Genomic DNA, 9,960 nt, shown 5'->3' with positions numbered 1-9,960 from the left:
CCAATGGCCTTTCCTCAGTCTTTCTTGCCCTCTCTGCAGCCTCTCATATTGTTGATAGATAACTGCTCTCTCCTGGTTCTCCCCCACTCCCTGTCTGGCTATCCTTCTGCCTCCTTTGCTGGCTCTCCACCCGGGTCACGCCTGCTCGCTAATCATGGGTGTCTCACAAGGCTCTGTCCTGACCTCTGTGATCTTTTCCCCCTATATTATTTCACACAGTGAAATCATCCACCCCTGGGGTTTCAATTATCTTTGCGCAGATGACTCAGCCAGCCCTAACCTCTCTGCGGACCTCCAGTCTCTCATCTCCAGCTTCCTTTCAGGAATCTCAAATTGGATCCCCTCCAGCCACATCCCACATAGGACTCATCATCTTTTCCCCAAGCCTCCTCTTCCTCACTTGCCTTTTACTGTCCTGGGTAGCCCCAGTCACTTAGGCTCCCAACCGGGGCACCATCTTTAATTCTTCACTCTCACCACCCAAATTGGGTCCTTTCCGCTTTCATATGTCTATATACCACCTTCTCTGACACCGCCACCAGCTGGCACAGCCTCTACCTCCTGCTTGGACTGTTGCAGTGGCCGCTGGGGGTTGTCTCCCCCACTCCAGTCCAGTCTCCACCCAGCTGTCAAAGCACTCTTCCTGGAGGACAGGTCTGACCATGTTGACCCCCTATTCGGCAAACTCCAGGGACTTCTATCACCTCCAGGATCAAATATAAAATCTACTCTTTGCCTTTCAAAATCCTTCATAACCCGGCCCCTTCCTACACCTTATCCCCACCCTCATCTCTGTGATTCACAGATTGTCTTCCTTCCTTTTTCTTTTTATATATATATATATATATCATACTTCATATCCCAACTCCAAGGATTTTCACAGGCTGTTCTCTAGGTCTGGAATACTGTCCTTCCTCGTCTCTACCTCCTAGCTTCTCCAGCTAACTAACTAACATCCCACCTTCAGCCTTTCCCCCAGGGACAACTAGGTGGCACAGTGCACAGAGCACTGGCCCTGGAGTCAGGAAGACCTGAGTTCAAATCCAGTCTCAGACATTTATTAGCTGTGTGACCCTGGCCAAGTCACTTAACCCTGACTGCCTAAAAAGAAAAAAAACAACCACCCTGTCCTCAGTCCCCCTTAATCTCAGTATCTTCCCTCTAAATCTACTCCCAGCATCTATCTTGTTTGTCCATAGTTGTTTGTGTCTTGTCTGCCCCCAATCAGAGCCTGTGAGCTCCTTGAGGTCAGGGCCCGACTTTTGCCTTTCTCTATAATCCCGGTACTCAGCACAGTGCCTGGCACACAAATAGATGCTTAATAAACGCTTGTAGACTGACTGATTCACGTTGGAAGAGGATGATTCATCACAGGAAGTTCCCCACACCTGTGATATCACAATTCTGGACACAAAGCAAGAAATTCTAGGCAAGTAAATACAATGACTCACACAGGCAAGTAAATACAGTATCTTATTACTATGTGAGTAAATTATGTCTATATATTAGCCATGAACACTTGTTTTAGTCACGTCTGACTGTGGCCTCATTTGGGGTTTTCTTGGTAAAGATGCTGGAATGGTTTGCCATTTCCTTCTCCAGCTTATTTTACAAGTAAGGAAACTGAGGCCAACAGGGTTAAGTGACTTGCTAGTCACATAGCTAGTGTCTGAGGCTGAATTTGAACTCAGGTCCTCCTGACTCCAGGCCAGGAGCTCTATCCATTGGATGCCTAGCTGCCCTAGCAATGAACACATCTTTTTTCAATATTTTATTTTTTCCCAATTACCTGTAAAGACAATTTTTAACATTCATTTTTTTAAATTTTGGAGTTCCGAATTTTTTCCCTTGCCCCTCCCTGAGACAGTAAGCAATTTGATATGGGTTATACAAACACATCTCCTCTTGAAAACCCCTCATGTGAACTGGTTTCCACAGTGCCTTTGGTTATTATGTGAGTGAATTATGATATAGCTATGTTAGGAAATGCCACCAATTTGCTTCATTCTATACCCGTGAGACTGATGCCGCCTCCTGGTGAAGAGGCAGTCCTGGCTTGCTCACGGCTCCTTTGGAGGAGCCCAGGCTGGCTCAGGTCCTCCCAAGCTGGAGAGGCTTGGAACCCAGCCCCCACCACGGGCAGGCTGGCTCTCCATCACCCAAGGGCCAACCTCACAGAGAGGAGAAACTGGCACAAATGTCCCAGCCTCAGAAAGACGCCTGCTTGGGCCTCATAGCAGGACATGGTCTGCATCGGGGAGGGAGGACGATTGGGGATCAGCTTAGGAATCCTTGAAGAACATAGCAAATAAACCCAGTAGGTTGGGTAATGATGTATTGATAGTGTCAGAGGTAACGTGGCATGGATAGACGGCCAGTCTGGATGCAGGGGGATCTGGGTTCAAATCCTACCTCTCATTGGGTGACCCTGGGCAGCTAGGGGGTGCAGCGGATAGAGTGATGGGCCTGGAAGTCCTCCAGGACTGACCTCCCAGGGTTGTTTTGAGGATTAAATGAGATGTATTAGTAAAGCACTTTGTCAGCATTATAGTGCCATGTAAATGCTAGTTGCTATTATAATTATTATTATTATATTGTTATTATTACATCACTTAACCCCTCAGTGGCCTGGCTACTCTTTTTTTTTTCAGGCAATTGGGGTTAAGTGACTTGCCCAGGGTCACACAGCTAGTACATGTCAAGTGCTTGGTTTGAGACCAGATTTGAACTCAGGTCCTCCCGACTTCAGGGCCAGTGCTGTATCCTGTGCCACCTAGCTGCCCCAATGCCACCTAGCTGCCCCCTGTCTACTCTTTAAAACTGATTTGTGGAGAAGGGATGATCTGTATTTGTGGAGCGAATTTCTTCCCCAGGAGCTTCCTACACCAGTGAAATCAGGTCTGAAGCTCCCCCCACCCCACCCCCCAAAAAAACCACAGACATTACAAATTATATGTTAAGAATTTTTTTTTCTTTTTTTTCCACTTAATTTTATGACAGCCCACACCTGTCACCACTGCCACTGGAGAGGTTGAGGCAGGTGGATTGCTTGAGGTCAGTTCAAAGCCCTTCAGGTGTCTACACTAAATCTGGGGCCAACACGGGGAACTCCGGCCTGAAGATGGGGTGACATCCTAGGTCAGAAAGAGCACAGATCAAAGCTTCAGGGCTGCTTGGTGGAGGGGTCTGGCCATGAGTGGCCAGAGGCCAGCCTGGGTGACAGAGGGAGACTCAGTTAAAAATAAAAATGAACACACCTATTAGTAAACTACTTGTATGGGTAAAGATAATACTTTGTTCATGGTGGAATGGAAAGAGGAGTAGGCTTGGTGTCAGCAGAAGCCTGCGTTTATCTACTGCCCCGACCCACTTTAGTGATAATACCAATAATAGTAGTAATAAGTATTAATAATGGTAGCTAGATAGGCAGCATTTATATAGCACTTTCAAGTTTATGAAGCACTTTATGAATGGTATTTCCTATGGCCCTTGTAAGGTAGGTGCTGTTATTATCCCCACTTTACAGGTAAGGAAACTGAGGCAGAAAGAATGAGCGGTCTGCTCAGTTTCCTTGATGTGTCCAGATAACAGCTGTCGGGTGGTTTCAGACTCTCTGTGACCCCATTTGGGGTTTTTGTGGCAGAGATCCTGGAGTGGTTGGCCATTTCCTTCTCCAGCTCATTTTACAGATGAGGAAACTGAGGCAAGCAGGGTTAAACAACTTGCCCAGGGTCACCCAGCTAGATTTGGACTCGTCTTCCTGACTCCAGGTGTGATGCTCTATCCACCGTGCCACCTCACTTCGCTGAGTTATCCTGATCCAAGAATATTCTTTTTCTTCACAACTCTTCCCCAGAAGTTCACCCTGACGTGCCAGATGGATGACTGTACTATTGTCGGTTCATCATTTTCTGGATATCATTGGGCCTGGAGTCAAGAAGACCTGAATTCAAATCCAGCCTCAAATATGACTAGCTGTATAACCCTGGCAAGTCACTTAACCTCAGTTTTCTCCTCTGTAAAATGGGAATAGTAATAGCACATACCCCCCCCCAGGGTTGTTGTAAGGATTAAATGAGATGATATTTGCAAAGGGCTTAGCACAGTGATAGGCACATAGTAGGTATTTAATAAATGCTGGCTCTGGAGCAGCTAGGTGGTGCAGCAGATAGAGCACTGGCCCTGGAGTGAGGAGGCCCTGAGTTCAAATCTGGCCTCAGACACGTGATACTCAGCAGCTGTGTGACCCTGGGCAAGTCATTTAACCCTAATTGCCTTACAAAAAAAAAATTAAATAAAAATAAATAAATAAATGCTGGTTCCCTTCCCCTATATAACAATATTATATAATAGTAGGTAACATGTGCTTTAGGATGGCCATCTCCTTTGATGCTCACGTGACGCCATGTCTGTGGTCCTGTAATCAGTTGCCCAGGCTCTTGCCTCATGGCCAGCCCCACCTTTTCCACTTTCTCTGATGAAACAGACCTTCTTCACCACTTCCCTTGGGCAATCCTTGCCTGGCACTGGGTAGTGTCCTAAGCCAGACTCACCACAGTGTAGCTTCTTCCTTTCCCTTTGAGGAACTCTCAACTTGAGACTCTTCTTGGCCTTCCTTATACAACCACACAACATCACCAGACTGTTAGTTTATTTTACTTTTTATTTATTTTTTATTTTTTATTTTTTATTTTTTGGGTTTGGCAATGGGGTTAAGTGACTTGTCCAGGATCACACAGCTATTTAGTGTTAAGTGTCTGAGGCCGGATTTGAACTCAGGTCCTCCTGAATCCAGGGCCAGTGCTCTATCCACAGACTATTAGTTTAAAAAAAAAAGAAAAATGATGGGCCCTTGTTTCCGGCATAATCCTTGGGTCATGGACAACACTGCCCAGTTTCCCAGAGACAATCCATCCCGGTTTCCTCTTCCTGTTCCATTCTGGGCCCATGTTCCGTGTCTACCAAACATGAAGGCTCGTCGGAAAGGCACCGTAAGAGTTGTCCATGAAATCTCATGGCCTCCTCTGACTGACGGGCTTTTCCCCGGTGAAGATTGTCCCACCAAACTCTTTTGGAGTGCCGTCAGTGGTCAGCAGTCAGCATTCCAGGGCTCATAGTAATCAGCCTGATGCCCTCAGCCACCACACACCACGCCATCTTCTGGGAGTACCTCCACATGGACACTGGGCATGTGGAGCAGGCTCGGTGGATGCAGCTGGTGGAGGGTTCCAACTGTATGGACAGCATCCAAAGGGCCACAGTCTGGGGCCATTTGGACCCAGGCCTTCTCCTCTCCATCAGGCTGGCACCAGGGAGTTGACCTTGGCCACATCGGCATCACCCACATACTTTGCAAGCCTGCCTGAGGGACATCCACCAGGAAGACCAGGTGTCCTCAGTCTTCTTCATGGAGGACTCTGCCATGGGCTGTCTTCAAAGCTGAAGTGTCTCAGGTCACTAGAACACAAGGGGTGTTTGGGTTTTCTTTTTTTAAATAATAATAACAATAGCTAGCATTTATATAGCACCTACTATGTGCCAGGCAGTAAGTGCTTTATAAACTTTATTCATATAATCCTCACAACAAACAATCCTGGGAGTCGGTGTTATTATTATCCCCATTTTACAAATGAGGAAACTGAGGCAAACAGAGGTGACGTGACCCGGCCAGGGTCACACAGCTAGTAAGCGTCTGACCAGATCTGACTGTAAGCCCAGCGCTCCAAGCACTGAGTTCCCTAAGGCACCCACCCTTCCAACACCGTCCTCTTGGCCTTCAGGCCTCTAACTTGGCTTTTGTCTCAGGGGTTTCGTTCTTCGCCTTTTCACATCCTCTTGGGGGAAGAGACGTCAGGAATTCCTTTTCCCTTTGGATTCCACATGTCTACTAAGACAGCAGCCAATGCTTTAAGTAAGTGCACTTGTCTAATGCCGCCTTTGATATTAATATTTTTAAATGATTAGCATAGAGTGAAGAGAGCAGAGCCAGGAGAACATTGTACACAGTAATAGCAATATTGTACAATGATCGGCTATGAATGACTTAGCTCTTCTCAGCATTACAATGATCCAAGCCAATTTCTTTTTTCTTTTTCTTTTTTTTTTGCTTTTAGGCAATTGGGGTTAAGTGACTTGCCCAGGGTCACACAGCTAGTAAGTGTCAAGTGTTTGGTCTGAGGCCGGATTTGAACTCAGGTCCTCCTGACTTCAGGGCCGGTGCTCTATCCACTGCCCCACCTAGCTGCCCCAATCCAAGCCAATTTCAAAACACTCCTGATGGCAAATGCTATCCACACCCAGAGAAAGAACTTTGGAGTCTGAGTGCAGATCAAAGCAGACCATTTCCACCTTTTTTTGTTGTTGTTTTTTGTGGCTTTTCCTTTGCTCTGTTTCTTCTTTCACAACACGACTAATGTGGAAATGTGTTCCGATGGCTGCACATGCATAACCTATAACCAATTGCTTACCATTGGGGGGGGGAAGAGAGGGAGAAAAAATTTGAAACTCAAAATCTTATTAAAAAATGAATGTTGGGGGGCAGCTAGGTGGCGTAGTGGATAGAGCACCAACCCTGCAGTCAGGAGGACCTGAGTTCAAATCTGGCCTCACTTACTAGCTGTGTGACCCTGGGCAAGTCACTTAACCCCAATTTCCTTGCCAGAAAGAAAAAGAAAAGAAAAAAACAGAAAAAAAGAATGTTGAAAACTATCTTTGCGTGTAATTGGAAAAAACAAAATACTATTTACAAAATGATAATAATAATTAGCATAAAACACCCTCCCTCTAGTGAGCAGGAATCCATCATGTCTCTTGCTAAACTGCTCCAGAGCCTAAATCTGACTCTTTGCAACTCAGCCATCGAGCTCAGCTCTGCTCCCTGGGCCCAAGGAGGAACCTTCATGATGTTGCTTCAAATGCTTGATGACAACAGTCCTTTCCCCTTACTGGGAATACTGGAGTATCTCCTCCTGTCCAAGATGGGCATCCCCTATTCTTTGAGTGAATCTGTGTATGGCCTGACCACAGCAGAGCCCACCCAAATCCATCCCTCCTCTAAGATCGCTCTGCCTCCTCGCTATCCTCCATCGGTCAGTCTGGCCAAGTCTCTTCAATCAGCCTCTAGACTGAGCCAGGCTGTCTACCCTCCCAAACGAGACCCCAGTACCTCCCCATAATCTGTCTATAGGTCACTCGCTCTTCCCATATTAGTCCTTGAAAACAACCAGCAGGCCACCTTCCCACGTCCGTCCATTATTCCTAAGCCAATGTATCTGTCCTCTCCAAGTCTGTCCGTCCTCACTAAAGACCAGCCTGTCTATTCTACATTGTCTGTTCCATATGACCCTTCTCCCAGGGCAGTCAGTCTTTACAGAAAAATGTCAGTCCCTCAGTCCCATAATTCTGCCCTAATCAGCCTTCCCTGTATCCATCTGTTCTACCTGCCCCACATACAGTCTCCCTAGAGCAGTGAGAAGCTGCGCGTTAAGCTATTTCCCCTCAGTCCTACTTCATTGTCCCTTGAATCACGCCCTCCATCCTCCTCCCACCTACCCATCCTTGTCTCAGTCCATCTTCCCAAAGAATTCTGCCTATGTCTCGAGTCAATCTCGTCTGTCCATCCCCACCCCTAGATCAGGTTGCCTCTCCTCCTCAGACCTAAATCTCTCTCCAAATGACTGTCTAACACTCCCCCTAAATTCATCTGTCTCTTTGACAATTAGTTCCCCCTGACCCACCCAGGTCTGTCGACTCCGCTCTCTTCCCCATCCCATAAGCCTATGACCATGTCCACACCCCATCAATCAGTCCATCTGTCCATACCTCTACATGTCGTCTGTCTGTCTGTCTCCAGCTGTCCAGACCTTCCCCCAGCACCATGGTCAGTTCAGTATAGTGAAAAGAGCAAAGCATTTGGAGTCAAGCATTTGCACTTGAATCTTGCCTCCGATCCTTACTACCTGTGTGACCTTGGGCAAATCACAGCCTCCGTTTCTTCTCTGTGAAATGAGGGTTGAATCCAGTGACCTCTGAGTTCCCTTCCCGTTCTAAATCTGTGGTTTTATGATCTGTCCTATCAGGCTCCCAGGTCAGTCTGTCTGTCCACTCTCTCCTGGTCAGTCAACCCACTTCTCCAGCCCCACTCCAAACTGGTCAGTCCCCAGCCAATCAGTCCCTTTGTCCAGTTTCTTCAAATCAGTCTACTGAGCTCTGAAATCACAGTCCATCTGTCCAGCCCTTCCAGGTTAGGCAATCCATCTTCCTAGCCCTTCCTCCCCAGCTCAATCAGTACATGTTTCTGTCCTTGCCAGGACAGTCAACCCATCTGTCCCCGCTCTCCACATCCATTATGTCATCCATCCAGCTTCACTCCGTGCTTCTGTCTGGCCCACCAGTTCATTAATCCATCTGTTCAATTTTCTGTTCTCTCTCCCAGCCCCCATCAATCAGTCTGTCTGTCCATTGACTTCAGATCAATCTACCGGCCCAGTCCCCTGTCTCAGTCAGTCCATACCTTACTCTCTGGTCAGTCCATCAAGCCTCCTGAGGCTAGTCAGCTCACCTGCCCATTTTTTTTTTTAGGCAATTAGGGTTAAATGACTTGCCCAGGGTCACACAGCTAGTAAGTGTCAAGTGTTTGGTCTGAGGCCGATTTGAAGTCAGGTCCTCCTGACTTCAGGGCCGGTGCTCTATCTACTGTGCCACCCAGCTGCCCCACACCTGCCTATTTTAATAAAGAGATCTGTCTGTCCTTCCACCCTGTCCCGGTCAGTCAGCCCATCCATCCAGACCCCAGGTCAATCAGTCCACCTCCTCTAGGTCACTCAGCCCATCTGTCCAGTGCTTAGAGGCCCATTGGCCCATCTTCCACTTTCATCATCACCAGTCCATAGGCCCAGCCCCTCCTCCAACCAGCCCCCCAGTCCATCTCTCTGGCCCCACCCCCACAGTAAGAAATCTGCTTATTGCTTTTCCCTAGACACAGGGCAATTACTCCATCTGTCCAACGTCCCTGTCTGTCTGCCCGGCTCTCCAGGTCAGCTAATCCAGGTGTCTCCATCTCCTTTCACTGGGCTCCCTTGGATACGTTGTTGCTCCCAGGCCACCCCCAGTAAAATATAAACTCTGAAGGCAGGGGTTATTTCTTTCTAGCATTTATATCCCTGGTGCCTGGCACAGTGCCTTGCATACAGTATGTTCTCTGGGTTTGTTTAATTGAAATTATCTAAATGTTTAATTGACCAGTCTCCAAGGTCCCTCCTAACTTGGGTTTATAATTTTGTGCTATTAAAGTCAGGGAGATAATGAGTTCCCCGTGTCGGGGACATCAATGACCACTTGCTGGATATCACAGGACCACTGATTCAGAGTTAGAAGGGACATCGGAAGCCAACCCAGAGAACACAAGTGACCTGCCCGTGGTCATACACTGTAGGAAGTATTATTTTTCAGGCGTGAGTGGGAGCTGGGGATATCGAGTCTGAAGGAGAGAAGGTCTAAGGAAAGATGTATGTCTTCAGGTCCGCCAAGGGCTGTCAATGTGGAGAAGGGATAAGCCTGGATCTGCTTGGCCCCAGAGGGCAGAGCTAGGAGCAGTGAGGGGAGGGTGTGAAGAGGGGGTGCAGGATCGGGGTCATCCTTCCTAACCAGCCACCCCAAAGGGGGAAGGGCCACCTCTGGGAGTGCTGGGCTCCTGATCACTGGAGGGCTTTAAAGGGAGGCAGGAGGATGGCAGAAGGTGTTCTGCTGGGTATGAGCGGAACCCTGGACTTGGAGATCCCTTCGCACTTGCATTTCTGTGATCCTGTGGAAGGTCCAGGAGGAGGGGCATAGACTTGTCGGGGACTATGAAACCAAGTGGAATATCAGAGCTTGCCAGACAGTACTTAGAGACCACTCAAGCCCCTCTAGAGTCTCTCTCTCTTTCCCCGTCTTCTCTTCCTCTTTCCTTCTCTCACTTGC

The sequence above is a fragment of the Phascolarctos cinereus genome, unplaced genomic scaffold (assembly GCF_003287225.1).
Source record: "Phascolarctos cinereus isolate Bilbo 61053 unplaced genomic scaffold, phaCin_HiC Scaffold_726;HRSCAF=1367, whole genome shotgun sequence".
NCBI lineage: Eukaryota > Metazoa > Chordata > Mammalia > Diprotodontia > Phascolarctidae > Phascolarctos > Phascolarctos cinereus.
This window is presented reverse-complemented; position numbering follows the sequence as displayed.